The following is a 27697-nucleotide window of genomic DNA, read 5'->3' as shown; positions in this document are numbered from 1 at the left end:
CCCCTTTCATTCTCCGGATTTCAGCTCTGTTCAGCATCATATATGGGTGTTACCTAGCGCTCTCTACATGCAAAGGCAGCCTGATTTGGAACACCACTCCTCCAGACTGACATCCACCCATCAAGGCATTTTGGTATTTGCATAACTCCTCCCAAAAGTCAGCTCACTGCTTGCATCTGAGCCAATGGCTCTTGAGAGGCGTACTAAGGTAGGGTGCTGTGATGTTTTAATGAAGCTATGTACAGCATCCTGTCGGCACCTCTCACCAGCCATGATCTAGCTGCATTGCATAGCAAAGCACAGAGACTGAGTGATGGTGTAACTGGGTCTGAAATAAAGTAAAATAATTATCATGCTAAATAAGGGGGAAGGAGGTACCAGGAGAGACAATATATTAGAAGATTACACGTCAGAGTTAGGGAATCTATCAGGGAATTTAAAATAAAGTTTTTAAGGAAGAGGAATTTGCCTCACACATCAGACTTCCTGTTCATTATTTCTATACATGCAGACTTTCCCATTCTGGAATGTATCATAATAAAAAAAATGGTTGTACCACTGCATAACAAATGTCATTCATAGTGCTCATTGTCTTTAGTATTCTTCTAAGGACTCCTAATTCCATGGGCATTGAGCATTAGGCTTTTGCTTTGACACTCCAGTCCTTTCTGGGGGATTCTAAAGTGTTTCCAGGCCAGCTACATATAATCCTACCAATGTGTTGGGCTGTCTCGGAGCTTCCTCCAAGTTCAATGTGCCTAGTGCAGCTCCCAGGGGTCATTCGTATAGAATGTTACTGTACTGTGTAAAATCTGATGAGTTTGAATAAGTGTTTCATGAGCTGAGGTGGACGCATGAGCTGACAATTGGTTAGGTAGGACAAGCTCAGTTAAAGAATATATTGCCCCAGCATTTCATATTCCTGGTATGTGGTATGTGTGTATTTTACCATATGCTTGTGTGAAAAAGTGTCCCTCTTTGTATTGCTTCCTTTGTGTGAAATACATGGTGAACCTGCCAGTCCCTCTGCTTTCCTGTTTCATAATGACCAAACTTGGCATAAGAGCACATCCATCTCAGCATGGTCAGTTTTGTGACTGTGCTGAAAGCTGGCTGTCCAATAATCAGACTTGTGCCGATAACCCCATGCACAGCTATTGTAGAGTTGGGGGGAGAAACAGTACACTAATCTGGGACGGTCAGTGTAATGCTGTTTCTGCACCCAACCTCTCCAACCCCCTGCAGATGAGAACAGAGTTCATGTGATCACTTAATAAAAAATAAAAAAAAAAGGGTTATTATAATGATTTAAACAGTGTATCTAAAGGTAATTTATTAAATTTTAGTTTTGGATAAATAGTGAGGGGTTAGAACCCCTGTCAGGTTTTTATTACTGCATCTGTCCCTGCTAGATAAATTCACTTAGTGGGGCTGATCACCACTGTCATCAGGACTTAAACTGAGGCAAAAAACCTACATTATGAGTTGCCACCAGAACACCAGATGTAACATCTTCCAATGGGGACACTTGCTCCATTGACAGGTGTCTTTAGAGGGCGTTTCCCTAAGGCTCCGTTTTTGCTTGTGCAACTTGCCATGTCACGTTGGACACAAAGTTGCAGCCTATTGTTTTCAACAGCACCTGTTTGGATCTATGTGACTCTGAAAAGGTTCCTGCACTACTTTGATGCAACTTTACACTCTCTGGCACTCAAGTCGCATCAAAGTCGCACTGGAAATTGTGCAACTTTGGAGTCGCACAAGTGTGAACAGAGCCTCACTTTAGAGAGTTTTTTTACTTTACTTTTGCTTTACTTTTTTCTGTCTATTGTGTCTACAGAGCAGAAAGTGAAGGAAAATCTCCCCTAAGTGATACAGTTACAAAAAAATACATTGACAACATTTTTGACTGTTCCCTACCTAGCCAAAAATAAAAGTTTTGGCTTTAGATATACTTTAAAACTAAACTCTAGGCAAAAACATGGGAGCTTGTTTGGAAAGGAGATTTTAAAATCCATTATTCATTGTGAAATAACTCCAAATAACTTCTCTCCTGCAAAATAACGGCATTATGTCCCTTATTTCCTTTGTGTATGACTGGTGGCCACTGAGCCCTCTCCAAGCCTGGGCCCACTGGTCACTAATAATCACTAAACAACTAAACTCCCAGTCTGTCTCCCCCCACTAACACTGACAAATTTGACCAGGCCACAATCCCACCCACATTCACACCCATTGATGGCTACAATCCCCATTGCATGATGGGAAATGTAGTTTGTTCCAGCAATAACTGAACAGTGAGATGAAGTGCCATAAACAGTTTCTTAATACCTTTTCCGGGTGTCTGGCTATAGTTGTGTTTTCTCTTTAAAAGCGATGATGTCACTGGCTTTTCAAAGGTACATTACTTTACAATAATGTAGGACAGTGCTTCTCAACCTTTTTTTCAGTCAAGGCACCATTTACAATTATGGACAGTCCCGAGGCACTTTTTAAAATTATGGACAGTCCCGAGGCACTCTTTAAAATTATGGACAATCTTGAGGCACCCCATTCTAAAATGTGAAAAACTATTCTAATAGTTTATATAACGCAGCAACATCCACACATGTAGGACACCCAACATTAGAGGTGATTTATTCTTCCAAAGCAAATACCCTTTTGCACACTGATACTGACTAGTATTCCATTGTTTCTCTTCTCCCTCAGTTTTTCTCCATCACTGAGCTAATGTGACCCCAGCACTGATGGAGAGGGGCAGGGGAGGGACAAACTAGGATGCTGTGCAGGCAGCTGACATCCACCTTATCAACTGATGATGTCAATGGTTGTCAGGATGTAGGCAGCTAGAAGGTTGTAATGGTGCACAATGAAAGCCTGTGACTTAGTGTAGCTAAAAGACAAGCTTGTTCCACCCACTGCCTTGTATACGTGTTTTGGGCAATTTTTAAACATTTTACCAAGGCACCCCTGAAGAAACCTCAAGGCACTCCAGGGTGCCTGGGCACCCTGGTTGAGAAAGGCTGATGTAGGATAAGAAAAACAGGATTTTAGTATACAAAGGAGCAGATGTGATGGTCCAAGTAAAAACTATCCTGGAGTTCAACCTAAAGTAGAACTATTGGCCAAACTTTTTTTTTTTCACTTTGGAGAGCGTAAGGGGGGGGGGGGGGGGGGTTATAACCGCAGTCAGATTTTTTTTTTGCCATCTGTGTCCCATTGTCCATTCACTTCTTGTACCATAGCCAAACAGAAAGGGAGAGGAAATCCCTGCAAATTAGGGGAATTTCTTAGAGCCCCCCAGATCACCAGATCTAGTGTCCCTATTGGAAGATTTCCCCTGTATTACTTTTCTGGGGACAACCCAAAATTTGGGCTTTTCTTTTAATTTCACTTTCAATGATAATTGTAACCAGGACAAATAAAGAGGGTGAATCTCCTTAATGAGGACACAGACAGCAATAAAAATTGACAGGGGGGTCTAATCCATCTCCACTCTATTAAAATCCAGAAAAAAACAAAACAAAAGTTTTGCCTTTTAGTTCTACTTTAACATTACAGGGGGCACATAACTTTCATACTGCAGAGCCCCCGACCTCTATAATGGTTTATTATAACACTGATGCTCTATGCATAGCATTGGTTGTAGATTTACAACAGGTTAGTAGCCATTTTAAACATTTAATGGATCTATTTCAAAGCACTTTATTTGTCCCCTTGTGCTTGTCTCTCTGAAATTATTTTTACTTTGTTACTATCACCCTTACTTCAGTGCTAAGCCCTGCCAACTACTACTCCTTGTCCAGCGAGAATGCCCTTATTGGCTACATGTCATTATATAAGGGAATGGCTTTACCCCAAAGTCAGGTAAGACACACAGAGGTGCATGATAATGGTGACACAGGCATCTTATCTAGTTGGCTCTTAGGCAGGACTTTTTCTTTAAAAGTCTAAATTGTGTGGCAGGTTTACTTTAATGTTTATGCTGTGCCTAGAGTAATAGCTGAGCCCCATCTGAATGCATTAGGAGTATGAGAAAAATAATGGCACTTTCATCCAGTCTATTTCCTAATTACCTGTGAATTTATTGTTATTACCGTACATCCCAGGCCTAGTCTTATTCGCCTCCTCTGTCTCTTTACTCTGGATACAGCCTGGTTGTCTTCTGCATAACAGTGATGACCCCGGAGATTTATTGAACAATGATAGGGGCACAATTCTCCCTGGCGCCAGCCAGATGATTCACACTTCACACAGGGTTATGACGACAAGGCTGCTGGATGCATTGACATACACCTGAGAGCTTAAGGACGTGTGACTGCAAGGGTTAGGAGATTTACACATTTGTGTGAAAGGAACATTTTAAACTAAAAAAAAGGCAAGAGAGCAAATACAATTTTTGTCCTAAATGCTAGTTATTCAAACCAGTGTCTGCTCACTCATCATTGATCTTTTAGGTTTTAAAAGCATGCAGATTACAGAACCGAGACATTGCGACTCTGATTGGATGACTCGTTCCCATTATGCTGTGCTAATTTTATCTTCAGTACAGGGACTGATTCCTGGAAACTGTTGAAAAAGCTGAATGTCGCCTATTGCAACCAGTTGACCTCTTGTACATTGAATAATGAAATCTTATTGTTTTGGGCAAAAATTGCATTTTTGCTTCAGTTTTCATAAATTTGGTAGACTTAGGCACGGTGTTAGCACATACTTTACAAAACTGCTGGCTGGTGGTTGAAGAGTCTGCATTTAACTTCAAATTGCTAGGGTAATCACACAAGTTGTGGGTGGATCAGAGGTTGGCCTGTTTTGCCCACGAATATTTGTCAGGTTTCGAGCAAGTATATAAGCTCACAAAGAAACATTGGCCTTCTAAAGAGGTGTGCAAATAGGAAAAAAAACTTTCAAAGAAGCTACCCATGCTGAAATAACAGTACTGCAAATCTTGAAATACCATTGAGGGTGTTAAAGCCCAACTCTAGCCAAAACATATATATTTGTTTTGAAATGAGTGGGAAAGTGTTGGCACTTCTTTTAATGTTTATTGCTGTCTATGACCCTGTTGGGGAGATTTCCCTTTCTTGGCTGTCCAGTGACAGTGGTCAGGACAGCCAGTGAGGGAAAATCTTCCCAAAGGATATGCAGACAGTAGTAACAAACTAATAGGGGTTCAAAACCTTGAGCCTTTACAAGCACTTTAAGGTACCTGTACACAAGTCAAAAATACTGTTCATTTGCAGTTAATCAATAAACATCCTTTCTATGGAGCAAAGAACTGTTTTTTGAACAGACACAGCTGATTTTACATTTTTTTACATATGCTAGAAAGTGATTCTTGGATAGGAAACTCCACCTAGATATTTGGACCTTGCAGAGATATCAACCAACCTCTGATTCTACAACGCCAGCTAGGACCCTTTTGGTGTTCAAACTTATTGGTCCCCATCTGTGGAATGCTCCATCCATATAGGTTTTCCTACAGAGTGTCCCAGTAATTTTGTGTCACCAGCTCTCTTGGTGATTCTTCCTAGGGATATATCGAATATGCAGAGCCTTAGCTTGCACAAAAGTTTTGGTTAGATGTCAAGGTCATAGGTTCATCATCCTAAAGTAATTTGTAGTTTTTGCAAATCTCCTCAGTAAAGATTTACATTCTCGTCTTGCATCATTCAGCTTATGATAATTCACCCTTATTAAAAATATTATCAAGAAATATTAACCCCTTTTCTGAAAGTCGCATCCCCCTGCGCTATCTCTCCAGTTAAATTTGTTAAATGGTGAATTGGCCGAGTTGTGAAAACCCAGTAATTAAATCGCATCAAAGTCACTTGAAACTAAATAGAAAAAAAATTTAATTGAGTTCACTGTTATGATTTCAAATTTGCATGAGATTTCACCTCGTGAGACTCGACTGTAATTTAATTGCATCTCAGCCAAATCTCCTTTTATTAAATCTTGCCATTAGTATAGTCGCTGGTTATCTCAGACTGCACTGCCCCCACCGTTCCTCCCCCCCTTCCCCCCAACCCACCCATTGCAGTTATGTCTGGCTAGGAATTTGTAGTTGGCTATTTGTCCCAGCAAATTATCTCTTTGGCTGTTCCCTGTGAATTCCCATTGAATACTGTGGGCTCACTATCACTGAGTGTAGTTGTATACTGCTCAGAGGAGAGACATTCACCCTGTATTGATGCCAAATGGGGAAATGTAGGGAAGATTACGGGTGCCCAGAATCCCTTCTAGGCCCAATGCATTCATTGAAAGATATCCAGTAAATAACACAGATCTGTTGTATTTGGCCTGTGATCATTTATTTTAATCGTTAATTTAACAAATACATATCCTGCGGGGTTTTACAGAGAATATTGAGCCATTCACATCCACCCCAGCCCCAAAGGAACTTGTAGTCTAATGTCTCTACTATAATACAGATACAGTCTTGTTGGATGCTACCAACCTACAAATCTGAGTCCATTCACAGGTGTCTTTGACCTGCTTTTACCTCTTTCTGACCTATATTTCATCCTGCTTTAAAGCTGAACACTGGAATTGTTAAAAAATGACCGTTGCAGTGAAACCCATCTGCAATGCAAGGATTTTATGCTTGTTAAGTCTAGGTTTAGATGAATATAGTGTACTACTTGCCTCATTCCTTCCTCTGTCACTCTCCTCTCCTCTCCGATGGTCAGGGTTGTGAGTTGGTCCTTGCCATCCTAATGTACAGTGCAGAACTACTTGATGACTTCAGAGCGTGACTGCTGGCCAGAGGGCTGAGGCTTTGGAGGACCAGAAGGCAGCGTGGAGGAAGCCTGTCAATGCAAGGGTTATGGGAAGTAATACATCTTGTTCCTCCACTCTGGATTTAAAGGATAAGTTCACCCCTGCGAACATGTTACATGTTCAACACGTTTTCAGGGTGGAACATAAAATGTTCCCACTCCTGCATCTCTACCCCTGCTTCCCCTCTCCCTGTGACATTGGCCCAGGGATCATCTCCCCACACCTGCTGCAACAATTTGAAAAGAGCGCAGCCGTGCGGGGCTCCGCCCACATGGCCACATCATTTATTCAGAGTTTTGTAAATGCCTACAAGTATCGTCAGTCTTTGTGGCTGACAGTTTGTAGTTCTCACTGAACTGCAAGGGTGCTGGTGAGTGCCCTTTTAGTCCATTGAGCCTCCTGAACTGAAGTAACTGGCTGTCCCTTTCAGAGGTGCAGGAAGACAGTTACACAGACAGTTTGCAGGGGCCTGACATTGCAATTCTCTACAGGCTCCTAAGAAAAAAATATATAGCAAAAGCACATGTGCATCCTTTAATGAACATTTAACCCTTGCAATTTTGGGAAAAGCCCACTGGAAGGTTAAGTAGGGCTTTATACTGCTCTCAGAAACTGTTTTGATGCAAACAAGACTGTATATATAGACCCCCCAATCTACTCTATCTGCTAACTAGGAGCTAGTAACCTCACTTGGAATTCAGAAAGTAAAGTAAATCTGTAGGAACCAGTGATCTGACAAACACTGTTATGCAAAGTTGGCCTATATTCAAATGTTAACATAAAACCATGTTAACAGTCTTGCAGAGATGGATCTGAAAGCCTAGAATATTGTCATGAATGGGAAGATATTTTAGATTGGCTGATCCTCCCCTTTAGCAGAGATCATATGACCAGGAAACTAGGCCATGTAACAGCACTGGCTGGAGTTTGAAGCAACATTTTCTCCAGCAAAGTTATTTCAGCTCTTCTATTACTTTTTAGGGGCCCTTTTTAGCAAGATTGCTAACACAGCCATTGAGTGTTGGTCCACATTAAGTCAAAGGTATTAGTGATATCCCAATCCTTGTCTACAGACTACAATACTGTGAGATCGCTAGAATTTCAATTTACTAAGAACGAGTGACATCCTAAAGACATCTGCCAATGTTCTTTGAAATATTGGTTTAACTCATTCTGGGTGACAGGAGCACTTTAAGGGCGGTGTTTTCATCTCAGACTTCAAAGACGTGCCTATCGGTGGATTAAAGTTGCTCAGCCCATGTTTCAGCTACTTGTGAAGCAATGTAGTAACTGCCTCTGGGGTTGAAGCTGGCAGTCGGCAGCACACGATGCAAGACCACACATTGTGATAGTTATCAAGTAAATTGTTCTTGTTGGGTGGATGCAGTGTTTCAGAATCCCCTATCAAGGCTGGTTTTAATGTTGCTGTCACAAAGTACAGGTATCTTAATTTTCTTAGTTTCTCATTGAGTAGTAATTGATTGCAGTATTCGTCTCAATAAAAAAAGGAGAAACGTTTTTGTGAAAAATGTGTTTCAACCTTGCCATAGATAGAGTGAAGAAGTTCACTTGTAATAATTTTGTCCCAGGTTATTAGCACATGCTGGTGGAATTAAATATTAAATTGCCCTACGCTAAGTTATGATGCTTCAGTAACCGGACGTTTGATGCATCTAAATAAGTCAAAATGTGAACTTTTGTCATGATGTGGCAATGGAAAGCCTATATTTCTTTGTCTGTTAATTTTAGGCTACTTTGCACTGGTATGTTTCCAGCACTGTTGGGATGCTTGCATCCTGTGTCTCCATGACAACCATACAACTCTCCATGGAGAAAGTTCTGATGTCATAACCATAAGAGTAATGAGGTCGCTAGAAAGCAGATAGCATATAGCGCATAACGTGTAACATGGGACACAGCTTGATATATGATGGATGTCCCCAGCAGTTTCACAGGCTCCAGACGCTTCTGTCATCATCAGACCTTGTACATTGGGCCACTAGGAATTGGACCACATGGACAGATAAACACAATAAAATAAATTGTAAGGTTTATTGCTCGTTATGGGAAACACCTGTGAAAAAAAGAAACCCTCTTTTTTTAAATAGGAATAATGTTCACCTTTTCATTTTTTTAGTTTTCTGGGCAGCCAGTGATTTGTTTCATCAGTTTTATCCCGTGTTACAGAGCTGTGTAAGCTTGATCGACACTCTTTTTTGTAAGGCTAGAAATGTTTCTTTTAGCAAGCTTAACCCTGATCATTAACCCATTGGGTTTGCATAGTGTGGTGCATGGATTAGAATTTAGGCTAGGTTTTTACTGATCTGCCTTTTTGGAGTTTTACTCTCCCTTCCTGCAAAAAATTACCAGTGCTTCACCACTGGTCAGTAAGACCCTGGGTTCCTTTGAGGCTTTTTGTATCCTAGGCCCAGGTTTTACATTCAGCCTTTACCTCTACCCAGTGTAGGATTAAGTCTTGGTTCATGTGGTATTTCAGCTGTCAGATACCAGGAATTTAGGGAGCAATAGTGGGCTTAGGGCCATGAAATGGTGGCTTTCAAAGTATAACTACACTCAAAAGTGTTCATTTTGTAAAAGTAACAAATGGTTAAAAACACCCATGAAGGAGATTTCTCGTCACTTCCCATCCCATAGCCACAACAAGAAATGATAGGAGATCAGTAACCTCTTAGACAGTAAGATTTACTGTCTGTCTGTTTTGATCGCAACTCAGAATTAAGCATTTTCTGTCACTTTCACACTCAGTGACAAAGGTCACCAGAAAAAATAAAGAGGGTTTAAGGATAAGTTCACCTTTTTTAAAATAAATAAATAAATGCACATATTTTTTGCAGGACTCTTGCAGATAGTCAGTGTAAGATGTCTGCCAATGCATCATAAGGGCAGTCAGTTCCACATTCCCAGGAAGAATCAATGAACTACCACAGCTCTCAACAGCACCATGGTAGTTCATTGAGAACTGAAAGCCGACATCCAGAAAGGTTATTGGTATTTGTGGTTGATTCATTCACAGAGCGATTGATTGAATTATGTGTACGTGTGGGTGGAGCCCTGCACAGTCATGCTCTTTTCAAAAAGTGACAGGTGGTACTGGCAACTTCTCCCCATACTCCTGTCACACATAGGGCTGGGATCACTGAGGTACTGCAGGAGCATGTTTCATCCTAAAAATGTTCCACCCTAACTTGTACCTGAAGGTGAACTTACTGTAATTGCAGTGAAAGGTGGTTCTACAAAGTATTGGTTCAGGGGGGCTGAATACAAATTTTTGTATTCAGGGGTGTGGTTTGAAAAAACTACATGTCCAGGGACTAAATCTGGGTCCCAATCTACTTGTCCCACATGACGATCTACTTGTCCAGATAAAAAAAAAAATTAACCAAAACCGTATTTAAATCTGTGGTGCTTTTAGGAATGTCTGAGGCTTCATGACGACTTTTAATTTTTTGCTTCCAGAGCCGTTTTTGCGTTTTTTTGCACGTTTAAAACTCTCAAACATTATATATTTTCTTAAAGCAGAGACCCTAGAGAATAGAATAGTGGTAGTTCCAATTTTTCATGTCACACAATATTAGCACAAAATTTCAGTAAAAAATACTTAAATTGATTTTAGGCCACAAAAAAGCAATAAATTACCCTATATTTTTGTCATATAAAAGATGAGGTTGCACCGAGTAAATGTCCAACATGTCGAACCTTAAATTGGCGTGCTCTCGTGAAATGGCAACAAACTTCAGTACCCTATATTTTCTATAGGTGAAGCTTTTAAAGCCCTTATAGGTCATCAGTATAGTGGTACGGAGGAGGTCTTGTGCTAGAATTATTGCTCTCATTCTGGCGTGTGCGGTGATATGTAACGTGTGTGTCGCAATCAATGTTTTCATGCGTAGGTACCCCAGCGTGTGCTTTTATGTTTGTATGTGCGTGTATGTGTGGAGGGGGCTCAAATTTTTTTTTTTAGTTTGAGGGGATGTTATGTGTTTTGGTGTAACTTTCATTTTTTACAATTAAAACCTTTTTTTTTTTACTTTGATCACATAGGAGACAAAAAGTCCCCTATGTGATGATTTTTGGTGACAGGTTCTCTTTATTGAGACATCCAGGGTCTAAAAAAACCCCAATATCTTCTCTGAATGTAATACAGTGTACATCGCACTGTATTACATTCTTTCCGGTCTCAATGGTTGGGAAATCTGAATGGGGTGAGGACAGGAAGGGGAGGGAAGCATACGTGTCCACTCTCCCCCCTCCCCCCTAACCGCCAGAACACGCTGAACAAGTCCCGGGCCCACAGATGGGCAAGTGCAGCCCGGGAGACATGACGGACAGGGGGAGGTTCACACAGGAGAGGGCGGAGGCTGGCACCATAGTGGGCTGTGTGAAAGCAATTGGGTGGCAACGAAGCCCACCGATGAGTCTGTAGTAGAGGCAAGCAGCAGGGCTATAGGTTGAAAAAAACGGCCTGTTTGGCACCCGGAACTGCATGTCCCAGGTGTCGGGCTATACAAATTTAAAATCCCCAAACCATTTATCATTTTCCTTCCACTTCGCAATTACGTGCCACTTTGTGTTGGTTTATCACATAAAATCCCAATAAAGTATATTTATGTTTTTGGTTGTAACAAGACAAAATGAACATTTTAAGGGGTATGAATACTATTTCAATGCACTGTATCCTTTAATTTACCTAACGGGGACAAAGACAGCAATACAATCGTGACAGTGTTTCTAATCTTTGATGTCTCTATCCAAATCTAAAGAAAATTTTTTTAGCTTTAGGTATACTTTATTCTTGACTTGGGGAGGAGTCAAGATCCCATGTACAGCCTGAGCTGGACTCCACGTGACTCTAGAGTGGAAACAGGGATTAATATGAAGACTGCATCTGATCGCTACTGCTTTCTTAGAAACCTTTTAGGCCAAGACAGTTTAACTTTTAAGTATACGTAAAACCTAAAAATTTGTTTCCCTTATTTGTTACTTTTTCGTCTGTTAAAGAGAACATTTAAAGTGTTGTGCTATATCTGTTTGATAAGTGCAAAAAAATACCTGTCAATCCAGCCAAAATTTGGCGAGCTGACAACTTCTTCTGCCCTCTGCCCCTGCTGATTCATTTCAGTTAGTTTTGTCCCCAGCTATCACTGTGGACTACAGAACACCTATTCCATATTTTGGAGAAGAGAAGAAGGGAAGATATTCTGTAGACCTAAAACACTTCTCTCTTATGGTAACAAAGCTGTTCCTCCATAGATATAGTATGGTAAGCAGGTGTGGCCACCTAAGCCTGAAAAAAAATTAAAAACTAAGGCTCATAGATTTTATCTTTTTTTTTTTTTTTTTTTCCTTCCAGCAGGCCTAACGAAAAAATAAATAAATGGATCTCCCCCCATCCACACAAATGATGTGGATAGAGGAATCCCCCCAGCTGTGCCATTGTATTTTGACAGCAGGACCATCCACTGTCAGAATATACTGATCTGCTGCTTCTGATTCCCATTCCATTCAACAGAAGACTAACGCTAGATTGACTTCTGTTGAGCAGGAATGGCCATAGATTGATTGAAATTTTGGCCATTTTTTGCTGAAATGGCGATATTTGGATCCATCTGTGACCAATTTAATGCAACCACCACATGTAAGAACTGGTTAAATGTAATATGTAATTTTTTTGTCCTAGAGTTTAAATATACTTTTAATTTTTGTTATGTGACACTTGCATCATTCTACTACAAAGAAAGTCCTATGTAGTCTTTCTAATCATTTTGCAGGCTTAGAAATTTCTAAGACTATCAACTTAAGCCGGCCAGAGATGGTTCGAATTTCTGCTGAACTAGTCGAGATTCAAACTATGTATGGGCAGGCTGATTGAAATGATGCTACTAGTTCTTATTCAATTAAATGGCTGGATCCTGGTTCATGGAACAAAATGGTGCCTTTCATAGTAAAACAAGATACCTTTTCGAAAGATTAATGTTGCTGACAGGTTAACATGTTAGTCTGCATTTGTGTGCTAACGGAAATTTTTTTTTTAATATAGCTTAATTTCCCGTTATGCTAGTGCCACACAAGGTACACCAGCAGCTCTTTGAGAGCTGAAGACAACCTAGGATTGGTATGAAGTCTGAATGCTTGTGCTAACGACTGACACTGGGTATCACAGTAACATGGACACTGGCTAGCCTTTTGGTCTGGGCCACTGCCAGCATGTCATTCAATCCCCGTCTTCTATGCCAGACAGAACAGATGGCCTTTACTAGAGCTACAGCCACATCTGCCCCCTTCTCTTTAACCTTTTGCTGTTCCTCTCCTTAGTCCCACCCTGCATTAATACGATCTGCCCGAGCTGAAGCTTCAAGTGTCTGAGCTGCCACTTTGCTGCCTCTTGAAACATAAAGGGAACCGAGGAATAGCTAAACCAATTAGAGAAGCTAGAGGTTGACATCTTAGCTACGCAGCTCATGTATGGAAGAAATGTCTGCAATTCAGACACTATTTTATCCCTTACATCTCTTGGATGACCCAACAGCTGATCAAAAGTTTTGCCGTTCTGTAATTTATGTTGCCTACAAACTTAGGATCAGTTTCATCAGGTACAGTCACTTACAGTTGGATCAAGAAGGGATTGTAGGTCTGTTAGTGCTCTTGATCTTGCCAGACACCCCCTGACTAAACTTACCAAGGAAAAGAATTGATTGACCAGGTTAGATTTTTCCTCCCTATTGCTAAATTTTTTCCCTAAGATCAGGGGGACCCAGGTGGAGGGTGTATATAAAAACATCCCCTTTCTTTCATCATAGATCTATAAAAAATATTTTGGTTGTTGGATTGTGCTTCCACTTTAGACCAGAATTTAATGTCCATATGTAGTTTGTAAGCCTTGTGTAGGTCAGTGTTCTCCAAACTATGTCCCAGGGGCCAGATGTGGTCCTTTGCTTGCTTTTACTTGACCCTTGGGGCACTATTTAACCAATACCAACATTAAGGCACAATTCCCCCCACTGACACAAATGAAAGGGCAGAATTCCTCCCAATGATACCATCGATGGGGCACAATTGCTCTCAATGACATTAATAATGTGGCTCAGTGACACCAATGGTGAGGCACAATTCCTCCCAATGACATCAATGATGGGGAACAATTCTTCCCACTGACAGATGGAGTGTTTATTCCCTCTGACGTCAAGACCTTTTCTACTCCCAATGGCCACAGTCTGGCTCCCTTTAAGTCTGAAGGACAGTAAACCGGCCCTATGTTTTGAACGTTTGGAGACCCCTGGTCTAGGTAGTTGGGCCCTAGAAATGTTTATGGTTGATCATATACTGTAATTAGCGTAAAAAGTAACATGGAAATGTAGTGTTCTTTCCCTGTCAACTGCTTAACCAGCATCTGAAGTGTTCATACTCATCCTTCCAATTTTACCAGTCCAGTACACTCTTCATTCAATAATACTGAGCCCTGATGAAGGGGAACCCTTTAAATTTCCGAAACAGGTTGTTTTTTTATGACACAACATTCTGGTTGAGATTAAAGTGGTATTAAATGTTTGTTATTTTTGAAAAAAAAAAAAACACAAACATGTCATACTGATCCTCTTCTTCCTGGGTCCCCCGCCGGCGCTCCTGGCTCTTCCCCCTTGACCAGTGCCCACAATAGCATAAGGGCGCTGGTGCATGCTCTCTCTCGAGCATGGCTCCATAAGACACATAGAGTCGTGGCTCGGCCCTGCCCCCTCCTCATTGGCTGTGATTGACAGCAGTGGGAGACAATGGCTGCTGCTGTGTCTCAGCCAATGAGGAGAGGGAGTCCCAGCACATTGCTGGGTCCAGAGGGGGCTCAGGTGAGTATTAGGGGGCTCTGGGGGGAGCAACACAGAGAAGGTTTTTTATCTTCATGCATAGGATGCATGAAGGTAAGAAAAATCCTTGTGCCTTTAGAACCACTTTGAATCTGGACTTTATTTCTTGTTTTTGGCCCTTTCCTCCTTGCACACCTATTCCAAACTCATATTTATCACTTTATTTGGGGTTAGGTTGCTGTATTTGAGACCTTTAAGGCATTGTTACTGTCTGCACAGTAATGTTTTAATGCCAGTTTCAATGCAAACAAATAATTTTAGCTGCCCTTATTCTAAAACAAAATATGATTTCTAGAATACTATTAAGTTTTTCAGTTGTAGATTCAAGGTTCAGAAAAAAATGCTCAGGCCTTTATAGCATAGGCTTGTTTCTTAGTGTGCTAACCAATAGAAACCAATCAGTTACTATTTCAGGTGACTATAGTGTGAAATATTTATTTTCCTGTTGCTACAGTTTAAAGTCACACAGATAAAACATTTCATTTGGCATATATTTTTTTGCATCCACTGACATGTATGTCCATAGAAAAGCTGTCTTGTCATTATCAACCCTCGAATTATTCTCAGTTTCATTCTCATCCTTGCTGTCCAGTTGTCTCATGACATCTTACTTCTTATTGGCTGATCACTTGTCTCTCGAGACGTATAGATTATGCTGCCAAGCTGTTCATCCATGGGGAATTGAGGCATTATCAGGAAATAGAAGACTAGAAACCATGGAGAACCTTCATTTTTCTGGGCTGTTGAGGAAGTGTGAGGGATAATGTTGATAAATGACTTCGTGGCAGCTGATAATGAAGGGATTTACTCTGCCATTTTCCAGGCTGTCATTTCTTCATCTGTCAGCAAGCAGTGCACATGGTGCTGTACTCTGGAGAGGCTCTTAAGGTGACTGAACTAGGTTTTATCAACCATTTGTTTATTTATGGTCTGACCCAGAGTTGCAAAAAAAAAATTCCCTGAAAAAATATATATATAAAAAAAGACAGTGCAAGTAGATAAAATATGAAGGATCTAAAATTAGCTGCTGTTTTTCTTCCAATCCCTGAAAAATTATTTTGCAGCATACCAATCTTTATACTGCATAGGGTAGTTGCCTTAATTTTCATTTTTCAGGCTAAAAACATTTTTAGCAAGTACAGAAAATACCTCTTGATCTTGCCAGAAATGCTGTGTCCTTGTTGTTTCCTGTAACCTTACCTCTGTTGTGTAAACTACTAGTCCCATCAGTCCACCATTTAATGGGGATGAACAAAGGCAGACATGTTTGAGGTCCAGTCTGTGTGATGACAATTAATATTATTATTATACAGGATTTATATAGCGCCAACAGTTTGCGCAGCGCTTTACAATACAAGGGAGACAGTACAATTACAATACATTTCAGTACAGAAGGAATATGAGGGCCCGACTCGTGGAGCTTACAATCTAAAGGAAGGGGGAGGTGATACAAATGGTGATCGCTGCAGGGGATGATCTGGTGGAGGTGATTCAAGTACAGTTCTTAGGTGGAGGTGGGATAGGCTTCCATGAATAAGTGAGTTTTCAAAGATCGTCTAAAGGCAGACAGGGTGGGGGCTGACTGGACATACTGTGGTAGGGAGTTCCAGAGGATGGAAGAGGCTCTGGAGAAGTCCTGGAGGCGAGTGTGGGAGGAGGTGATGAGGGAGCTAGAGAGGAGGATATCATGGGAAGAGAGGAGTGGGCAATTTGGGCGGTATCTGCGGATGAGGTTGGTGATGTAGCTAGGGGCAGTGTTGTGGATGGCTTTGTAAGCTGTGGTTAGTATTTTGAATTTTATACGTTGGGTTAGTGGATGCCTTCTACCATCCATACAATGGAGAAATTAGTGTACACATGAAGGGACAGGAAGTGCATCATGAGCAGGATCATGAGGTGAAAATAATTGAAGTGTTAAAAGCAAATGCAGAAACCACTCCTAAGGACTGGTTAGCTGCAATATATTACATTTAGGTTTTTGTATTTACATATGCTTTAAAAAAAGTATGTGTTTTGTTTTGTTTTTTAAATCATACTTACCTAGGTGGATACAGCATCAATCCAATGCTGCACCTGTCCCCCCGCTGACTCTTAACTGTGAGAACCGAGCGATCAGACACCACTGATCATGCAGTTCTCCTTGTCACTCTGGGGTGCTGGACTGTGAAGGGGGTGGGAGCAGCTGGCTCCCCAACCTGGACCGGCTCTGTCGACAGCGTTCTTTGATCCACAGGAGAAGTACAGCAAATGAGCTTTTGCTGTACTTCTCCTTTAAGCATGAAAAGTCTACTAACACGGACATTTGTTCTTGCATATAGCACCCAGTCTTTTTTTTTTTAATTTTCAAACATTGTGACTAAGGAACATTTTCCTGCAGAAATGACTGCCTAGAACGTATTGAATGCAATTGTCAACAGGAAACTTGTCAGCACACTTTGCATAGCTGAGCTCTTTGGTATTTTTGCAAAATAATGCTGTGACCCTTAGCGATCTGTCAGAATTGTTTGCCGTTTTCAAGACATATTTTTATTATACAGGATTGATATAGTGCTAACAGTTTATGCAGCACTTTACTATGTAAGGGGAAGACAGTACAGTTACAATACAATTCAAGAGGAGAAAATTAGGAGGACCCTACTTGTGAGAGCAGCAAGAATTACATCAAATACATAAACCTCATATACATAGAACCTTTCCTTAGTTTAGTGTTCTTGCACACTGGGCTGCACTGAAAAAAAACACTGCATGTTGGCTGAACTGTGGTTGAGTTACTAGGCCAGAAGAACTGCAATGGCCCTTATGTGTGTTTGTTATAAATATGGGACCTTATAGTTTCCTTAGCTTTATGCACAGTACTCCAGACTATAGGGACTAGTAACAATGCTATAATTGAATTCCTGTATTGATTATTTGGTATGCTGAATTCACAGAGTCTTAGAATTGGATAAAAAAGCCTGGCCCTTGATTTGTTCGGGCAGGCCCTGCTGTGCAGCCATTTTCTCTTCAAAGTCATCCTTCCTAGCTTATCCTGCGCTCTTCCTGGAACCATGCTGACTTGTTTCATAGAAAGATACATACCCCCCACAGGGCACCCCATGACCTCTTTCTGGAGGGAAGCCTGTCACCACACCAAAATAGAAATGACTAAATGTCTACATTGTTGACATTCTGGAGCTTGGGACAACAAGAATGGCAGGTACAGATGAGGTGAAAAGGTGATTACATACCAAGATTCTGACACAAATTCCTGTAATGCCTCACAGAAGCAGAGTGGCAGACATTTACCCCTTTCTTATCTGCTTTGTCAGATTTAGGGATGGCATTGGCCATCATTGAGCATTCAAGATCTCCAATCTATTATTCAGAATACTGATGGGAAGCTGTTTAACCCGCTGAGTTTAACCAGTCAAGGCTGGAATTCAAAGTTGCATCGTATGCAGTTTTGTGCAGCTTTATTGCATGCAATGGCTTGTACACTTTACGTTTGTCTACAAGTCGCATTTTTTTTTAATAAAAAAAATGAAAGTCATCTACTTGACCTACACTTTGCTGCGTTAAAGTAGCTCAGAACACAGTCAAAAGCATCTTATATAAGATTTAACATATTAAATCTAAACTCAACATCAAGATTAAAGCCGATAAACGGTGCATTTAAATAAAAGGTGTTGAAGTCTTGCAGTTTTCTTTAGAAAACCGCCAAGGCCTGAGTAGTAAAAAAACATGTCCTCTGCCAACATAGTATAGGTTAGGAATCTTGTTTTCTGTAAGGAAACAGTGGCATTTCTAGTTCTAAAAAAATATCCCAAGCTTTGAACATCTCATGGAGCACTGTTCAATCCATTATCCGAAAATGGAAAGAGTATGACACAACTGCAAACCTACCAAGACATGGCTGTCCACCTAAACTGACAGGCCGGGAAAGTAGAGCATTAAGCAGAGAAGCAGCCAAGAAGCCCATGGTAACTCTGGAGGAGCTGCAGAGATCCGCAGCTCAGGTGGGAGAATCTGTCCACAGGACAACTGTTAGTCATGCACTTCACAAATCTGACCTCTATGGAAGAGTGGCAAGAAGAAAGCCATTGCTGAAAGAAAGCCATAAGAAATCCCGTTTGCAGTTTGTGAGAAGCCATATGGGGGACACAGCAAACATGTGGAAGAAGGTGCTCTGGTCAGTTGAGACCAAAATTGAACTTTTTGACCTAAAATCAAAACGCTATGTGTGGTGGAAAACTAACACTGGACATCACCCTGAACACACCATACCCACCGTGAAACATGGTGGTGGCAGCTTCATGTTGTGGAGATGCTTATCTTCAGCAGGGACAGTTAAGCTGGTCAGAGTTGATGGGAACATGGAGCCAAATAAAGGGCAATCTTAGAAGAAAACCTGTTAAGAGTCTGCAAAAGACTGGGGCGGAGGTTCACCTTCCAGCAGGACAACGACCCTAAACATACAGCCAGAGTTACAATGGAATGGTTTAGATCAAGCCTATTCATGTGTTAGCATGGCCCAGTCAAAGTCCAGACCTAAATCCAATTGAGAATCTGCGGCAAGACATGCAAATTGCTTTTCACAGACGCTTTCCATCCAATCTGACAGAGCTTGAGCTATTCTGCAGAGAAGAATGTGCAAACATTTCACTCTTTAGATGTGCAAAGGTGGTAGAGACATCCCCAAAAAGACTTGCAGCTGTAATTGCAGAGAAAGGTGGTTCTACAAAGTATTGACTCCGGGGGGGCTGAATACAAATGCACGCCACACTTTTCAGATATTTATTTGTAAAAAAAAAATTTTGAAAACCATTTATCGTTTTCCTTCCACTTCACAATTATGTGCCACTTTGTGTTGGTCTATTACATAAAATCCCAATAAAATACATTTACGTTTTTGGTTGCAACATGACAAAATGTAGAAAAAGTCAAGGGGTATGAATACTTTTTCAAGGCACTGTAATTCCAGCTTTCTTTTAAAGTATAATTTGGTGTCGACCTCGGAGCAGTTTCGTAATGTGCTCTGGTGACGTTGACCAAAGTCAGCCCAGTTTCCTGGAGAAGAAAGACAGAGCGGCTGGCCTGCTGTCACCACACAGGAAGCTCTGTCAGGTCTTGGGTTTTTTTTGGTCAGGAAATGGTTACAGTCTGCCGAGTGAGAATAAATGGACCTTTCCTGAGTGTGAAAAGAAGAAGGAAGAGAGATTCTCTCCTGTGTCTGCCTGCAGAGGAAACAGGTGGGAGATGCTGAATATATACCAGCAGGACAAAGTTCTACTGCAGCTGGTGTGTCATTAACTGTTTGCCTGCTGCTGAGAGTAGTCATCATGGTCAGATCTGGAAGAGATGACTGTCCTCTTGCACAACATCATCCATTGTTTTTAATAGTAAAGGATCACGGGAAAACATGTAGAGTATAAGCGCTAATATTTCAGCAGCTTGATACTCCTGTGGAACAATCAAGACTTTGGCTGATAAAGCAGACCTGCAGAAACATTTAGCGAAAGCAATAAAACATTACCAAAAAATGGAAAAAAAAATACTCTTTTGCTAGAAGCACTTGCCACCTAAAGCTTGTGAGAATGCACTTTCACAGTGTTGGAATATCTTCTTGCACGATTTGGGGTCTCATGGTGAAACCCAGGGACATCACTTGTAGGAGGCAATCTAAGCTAAGGTGTAAGGACACATATTTTGTACAAATTTTTCTTCCAATTTTTTCTTTAATTGTTTTCACTTAGTGTTTTTACATGGGGGTTACAAGATAAGCAGGCCATGTATTTCCCAGGTTTGCTTTAAAGGCACACTGCTGTCAAAATTTAAACCTAAGCCTTATAATGCATACCGAGGTCAGAAACTACATACTCCATGCTTCTCTTTTTCATCCAGACATAGCTGTGGGGATCTGGGCCAACTGTCTGGTTAAAGTTGCCTCGTTAACTATCTCTAGATTTGGGATCACTCAATGGAGACAATTCACTAAAGATTATTGCATGCAATACTGAAAATGTCAATTCACTATTGCTATCATGTGGGATTTACCGCAAATAACAAAAAAGCTTGGCAAATACCACATAAAAAAACCCTTAAAGCGGAGTTCCACCCAAAAAGGGAAGTTTCGCTTTAAAGATTGGTCACCCGCTCCCCATTAAGGATTGGCATCTTTGGGGGGAGCGGGTACCCGAAATTGACAGGTAACGCTCCCACTTCCGCTGCGATCACCTAGGCGATCGTAAGAGAAGGTTGTCCTCCTACCCTCCCTCCCCGTTGTCTTGCGGGACACGTGACAGGTCCCAGAAGACAACGGGGCCATTCAGGAATTGCAGCGCTACTCACGCATGAGCAGTGGCCACCCGGCTGTGAAGCCGCAAGCTGTAACAGCCAGGTGTCCACACTGAAGATGCCGGCGCCTGGAATACAGGACGGCCAGTGAAACGGGCTGCAGCGGGGGCAACATGGGATCATTGGACAGGTAAGTGGCTGTTTTTTTAAAAGTCAGCAGCTACAGTTTTTGTAGCTGCTGACTTTTATTTTCTTACAGAGTGAGTGGAACTCCGCTTTAAAGCCAATTCACAGAAGGAAATAAATAATTTAAATGCATGTGGTAATCAAAGTGTTACTAAACCCACAAAATTGAAATCAGTCTGTATATGCACTAAAGCATGCTTGTCACTGTGGAACCTAAGAGGTTAATCCTCCTCATTGTGTAAAAAGGATGTTTGATCCAGTCTTCTCTGATCCTCCCCTTCTACTGCTGTTCCCAATCAATCTACTGATGGAACAGAGCCTTGGGGGCAAGCTGCGCATGCTCAGTTTGGCGTGTATTGCTAGAGTCTTTTTTTTTTCTTTTCTTGAGAAAGTGCATGTGATCAGCACAGGGCCAATCAGCGCTGTCCAGACAGAGGGTCAGGGGTAATGCAGCCTCATAGAACAATCAGGGGAGAGGGAAAACACCTCCTACAAGCTTTAACCAGTGCTCTGCTGGACACTGATAGAAGTCACAAGACTGCTTTAACTGCTGATGAGAAAATCTATTTAGCAGTTTATATTTACTAAAATAAATGTATTTCCCTGTTCTGTGTACTGTGGGAGACCAGATATAGTGAATGCAGGGTCCTGGGTTTAGTAACATTTTAAGTAGTGGTTGAAGCATGTGGTATGCACTGGTTGTTAGGGAACGGGTGGCCGCCAGCATCCTTAACAACCAGTAACTACAAAGCTACTGCGACCTTAACAACCGATGAGGCATCAGCTATCAGCGGGGTTCCCTCCTGACAACTGAATGTGAAAAAAATAATTGCCGGCAATGAAAAATTAAGGAAAAAAAACTGCGTGGTGCTCTCCCCGCAATCCATACCAAGCCCTTTGGATTTGGTATGGATTTTGAGGGAAACCCCCATGCAAAAAAAAAAAAGGCCTGCATATACAGACTGATTTTACTGTTGTGGGTTTAGTAACACTTTAATTGAATATGCAGAAGTTAGAAGCTGATTGGCTAGCATGCACAGCTGCACCAGATTCTGAGTGCTCCAGATTTAGTAAATTTCCCTCCATGTACATAGAAGATTTTAGAATTCCCAGGTCTAGCCTTCAAATTTCTGAGTTGTGGAATGTATTTTTAAGGTGACATTTTAGCTGTAAAAACTTTTAGGAGTGCTATGTCATGCTTCCCATGCTGGCCTTTTCCTGTTTGTTCTATTGTTCTGGCAAGGAACTTGTGCATCCAAGTATACATTCTGCATTGTGTGTCAAGATGAAGCATAGGTTAGTACAGCTTGGTGATATTTTGTGGCATCGTTTGTCAGAATATACATTAGCAGCATCATGTCCTCTATATTTATTAGTCATTTAGGAAGTAACTATTGTGTGTGGCTTTGTAAGTATAGTTCATTTTATTTTTAATATCATTTCTTTTTCTAAGCTCAATAGCTGATTATTTTAGTTGATTTGCAGATTTTCAGTTGTTGGTGCTCTGTGATTTGGTAGCCTGCTCTCACACTTTAGAATAGGAGGAACTTGGGAAAGAGGGTGAGGATGATATTTATTTATTGATTTCAGGCACTTATATTGCGCCATTAATTTACGCAGTGCTTTACATATATATTATACATTCACATCAGTCCCTAACCATCAAGGGGTATACAATTGAAGGTCCCTAACTTACATTCATACATACATATACTAGGGCCAATTTAAACAGGATCCAGTTAACATACCAGCATGTCTTTGGATTGTGAGAGGAAACCGGAATACCCCAAGGAAACCCATGCAGGCATAGGGAGGACATGCAAACTCCAGGCAGGTGGTGCTGTGGTTGGGATTTGAACCAATGACCCTAGTACTGCCAGGCGGAAATGCTAACCATTTAGCCACTGTGCTGCCCATGAAATTAATTAGAACTAATGGAAAAACTGGGGATGCTTCTTTCTATTGATAAGTGTGTGTGCGTATGTATATATATATTGCTCAAGAAAATTCAAGGAACTCTTTTTAATCAGAGTCTAGCATCAGGTCAGTTAAAAGTAGCAGAGGGGGTTGTTAATCAGTTTCAGCTGCTTTGGTGTTAATTAAATTAACAACAGGTGCACTAGATGGGCAACAATGAGATGACTCCCAAAACAGGAATGGTTTTACAGGTGGAGGCCACTGACATTTTTTTCCTACTTATCTTTTCTGACTGTTTTTCACTAGTTTGCATTTGGCTAGGGTCAATGTCACTACTGGTAGCATGAGGCAACACCTGGACTCTACAGAGGTTCATCAGCAGGACCGGCATCTGCTTCTTTGTGCAAGGAAGAACAGGATGAGTACTACCAGAGCCTCTACAAAATGACCTCCAGCAGGCCACTGGTGTGAATGTCTCTCACCCAACAATCAGAAACAGGCTTTTTGAGAGTGGCCTGAGAGCCCGACATCCTTTAGTGGGCCAATTGCTTACTAGCCGGTACCATAGAGCTTGATTGGCATTTGCCATTGATCACCAGAATTGACTGGTCCGCCACTGGCACCCTGTTCTTTTCACAGACGAGAGCAGGTTCACCCTGAGCACATGTGACAGACGTGAAAGAGTCTGAAGAAGCCATGGAGAACGTTATGCTGCCTGTAACATTGTTCAGCATGACCGTTTTGGTGGTGGGTCAGTGATGGTCTGAGGAGGCATATCCATGGAGGGACGCACAGACCTCTGCAGGCTAGACAATGGCACCCTGACTGCCATTAGGTATCGAGATGAAATCCTTGGACCCATTGTCAGACCCTACGCTGGTGCAGTGGGTCCTGGGTTCTTCCTGGTGCACGAAAATACCCAGCCCCATGTGGCAAGAGTATGCAGGCATTTTCTGGAGGATGAAGGAATTGATACCATTGAATGGCCCCCACGCTCGCCTGACCAAAATCCAATAGAACACCTCATGTTTTGGTCCATCTGACACTGCCAGATTGCACCTCAGACTGTCCAGGAACTCAGTGATGCCCTGGTCCAGACCTAGAAGGTAATACCCCAGGATATCATCTGTCGTCTCATTAGGAGCATGCCCCGATGTTGTCAAGCATGCATACAAGTACTTGGGGGCCTTACAAACTACTGAGTACCATTTTGAGTTGCTGCAATGAAATTTCAGCAAAATGGACTAGCCTGCTGCATCATTTTTTCACTTTGATTTTCGGGGTATCTTTGAATTCAGTCTTCTGTAGGTGGATAATTTTCATTTCCATCAAACGATGGGGCATCCTTACGTTCCTAACACATTACCCAGTCCATAACAGTATACTGTAAATGTCCAGCATGATATTTTCCCCCATTGAGATCTGATGTGTTTTCAAAGTGTTCTTTTAGTTTTTTTGAGGTGTGTGTAATATTTATTTATTTTTAATTGTTTTGTTTATCTCAAAAAGTTGTACAAGATTAGAAATATACACGAGTCCGGCATATGTTGCTTTCGAAATAAAAGTTTGCACATAAAAGGAGAATCAGCATAAACAAGATTAAAAGGAAAAGTAGCACTGACCATCTCTGTTGAGCAGTTATTTTATGTGTGGATTCACACCACAGATCTCAAATTTTATTGAACTTAGGGGGATAGTTTCTCCTTCCGCATATAATAGAATGATCCTATTAATCAAGAACTTCCACACGCAAGGAGGACATGTATTCATCTATCTGATAACAATAGCTTTATGGGCCATAAATAATGATTCGTGTAGGAATATTATCCTGTAATGAGGCCAGCGCTCTTCATTCAATAAAACAAATGGGCATATTCCAGGCATGCAAGGGATATGGAATTGTAATGTGGTAGCTAGAAAATTGACTACTTGCTTCTAAAAGTCAGATATAACTGTGTAACTGCAAACAACGTGGACAAAATCACCCCTAGTATGGGTACAACTCAACATGTTACAAGTGGACATACATCCCATTTTATGCAATCCAATAGGAGATAGAGCGGTTTGGTGTATAATATAAAACTGAGTCAGTGTTATTTATTGCTAGTGACACTAGCATATCATCCCTTTCTTCTGTAGACACATTGGGCACAAGGAGCCACCATTTTCTTCTAACTGCAAGAGAAGACTTGATCAGTTTGGTGTGCAGCAAGTGGGAAAATAGAGTATAAACTAATCCTTTTGGACCTTTTACTTTTATAATGGCTATTAAAATAGTATTTGGATATAAGCATGTTTTTGGTTTTCAAACTGAACCTCTAGGCCATGGTGAAGTTGTAGGAATATGTAAAAGCAAATAAGAGGCAGCTCTTTTTTGCAGTTGTTGAAAAGAGTGCATAATACTGTCATAGTACACTGATAGATACAGTGACAATACAATTTTATTTCCATAGTTCAGAATCAGATACAATACATAATTGATCAAGAATTTGATTACCTTGTAAAAACAAGTAATCAGGTAGACTGTGAAAGGATACCAATCATTTGATCCAATTCCATACAGATTGGGCCAGTTTTAAAGTATAATTAAAGGTAAAGATTTTTTCCCAGTTATAGATACAATGGAGTAGAATGAATATGTCAGGTTTTTTTTTTTTGCTCTGTGTGCCCCTGTTTAAAGCGAGTTCCAGTCACACTCTAAAAAATAATAAAAGTCAGCATCTACAAAAACAGCCACTCACCTGTATTTGAATTTGTCACATGCTGCACCACTTTTAGAATTCACATGAGACAGTTTTGCAAAATCTGTCTGCGCCATTTTTTCTCTCTGTATGCCAAAAGCTTCACTTTCATAAAATACAAGCATGCAGGATTTTATTGTGAACTTGGCACATTCAATGTGTCACAATATAATAATGGTGCATTCAATGCTCCACAATGGAAAAGTGCATTTTAGAACTACATAAATTTGGTGCTAATAGAGCCAAAAGTGTTGCAGATGCTTCATGAATTTAGCGTAATACATTCACAAGAGGGATGCCAGAAAAGTGGCGCATCGGCTTTATTGAATTCCCTCCTATAGGTCATCTTTAACTAGAAATTGAACCACTAGATTTATTTAATAATGGTAAAAAAAAGTGTAAACAGTTTGTGTAAATCCTAAAGGTCACAGGTGAGTTATCAGGCTTCAACCTTCTGCATTACTGGGGTATGAAAAAACTATACTTGGTGATGGTATTGGATGCTAATGCTGGCCATACTTTAGCAAATTTGGAAACTTTTTTATCAGCTTTCAATTAAAAGAAAAAAAAAGAAACACAGTGAATTAAAAGGTCCATGGCAATCTGCCAGCCACAGCATCGATCATTTCCCAGTTTCGAATGACCAGACATTCAATACTGCATTGAAAATTGATTGAAACCACTGTAATGCCAGTCGAAAGGCATTTACAATTGATTTCCACCTAATCATTTGTTCACTGAAAACCAGGAAACATTTGAAACCCTGTACAGAAGATTGATGTGGACCGTTTGTTCCACACTGTTATTTTTCGACTAAAAATCACCACTTGCATGATGAGCACAGCATAGTGGCTGAGTGGTTGGTAGTTTTGGATTTCACTACTCAGGTCCTGGGTTCATCTGCTCTGCATGACATTTGCTGTGGTTCCCAGGTTTCCTCCTGGTGCTCAAAGCCTTATTAGTAAGTCTGCTATTAGAATGCTGGTTAGCAGGTTCCCTTGCTTTGTGCAGAATAGCTATGCTTGCCTCTCTCCTACAAATGGGACAAGTACAAAATGTAGCAGCAAAGATCTCTATATATAGCGTGTGGGCCTGCAGCTCCGTGCTGCTTCCCAATGTGAGGAAATTGATAGATGGGAACTGACGGAGCCTGCTGCAATGCAATTTTATTCTCATCACATCAACCTCATCTTTCCCCCCAGGGGTTTATTATTCCGTATACCCACCTGGAGCCACATTACCATTAATCTCTAAGTGCCTGTCTAGCTCAGGTTATGATTAAAAAAAAATCCTTTTCTTTCTTGTCCACTGAGGGACACACGAAGTCTTTCACTTCTGGGTTGTACTGCTACTTACAGGAGGATTACACAATGGCAAACAAAACTGTAGGCCAGCCCAGGATAACCCCTTCTACTACCAGCATGCCTCAGTTTTTAGCTATTGTGTGTTCTGGCTGTTTTTTCTTGAGCTCTGCTATGTGAAAAGACAAACCTATTTTTGCTAGCACCTTTTTTCTTGCTCTTCAAGATCTTTCCAGTTCTTCTCTACATTGCTGCTATTGCTGATATCTGCACCTGGATAGCTGGATTGCGCTATGTGGTGCAGTCATTTGCAAGCTAACTTTTGGAGTGCCATGCCCAGACACCGTTTGACTGAACATAGTGGAGATGGAGAGCCTGGAATTGACCTTAATTTATCTTAGGGTGCTTTCTAGAGTATATTCTAGTAATAAGTTGGCTTCAGAGGACTTACCAATTCCAGAGCCGTTGCCATTGTCTTAGTGCTTACCCTGTTTCTGAAAACTCACTTTATGAGTAGTCCAGTCAGGCTGAGCATAGGGAGTAACCTCAAGTACATGAGCTGCTGGTTGCCTTTTAAAAGTCTCCATTTTCCAGAAGGGGTTAACGGTCAATAGCAATC

General features: G+C 41.1%; 1 protein-coding gene across 5 annotated transcripts in view; it reads left to right on the top strand.

Moving 5' to 3' along the window:
* SAMD11 (sterile alpha motif domain containing 11) overlaps nucleotides 1–27697 on the top strand; it is a 233920-nt gene that overhangs the window by 78093 nt on the left and 128130 nt on the right. The gene's annotated exons all lie outside the window — the stretch shown is intronic.

The sequence above is a fragment of the Staurois parvus genome, unplaced genomic scaffold (genome assembly GCF_062004578.1).
Source record: "Staurois parvus isolate SC_StPar_1 unplaced genomic scaffold, SC_StPar_1.0 ptg000057l, whole genome shotgun sequence".
Taxonomy (NCBI): Eukaryota; Metazoa; Chordata; class Amphibia; order Anura; family Ranidae; genus Staurois; species Staurois parvus.
This window is presented reverse-complemented; position numbering and strand designations above follow the sequence as displayed.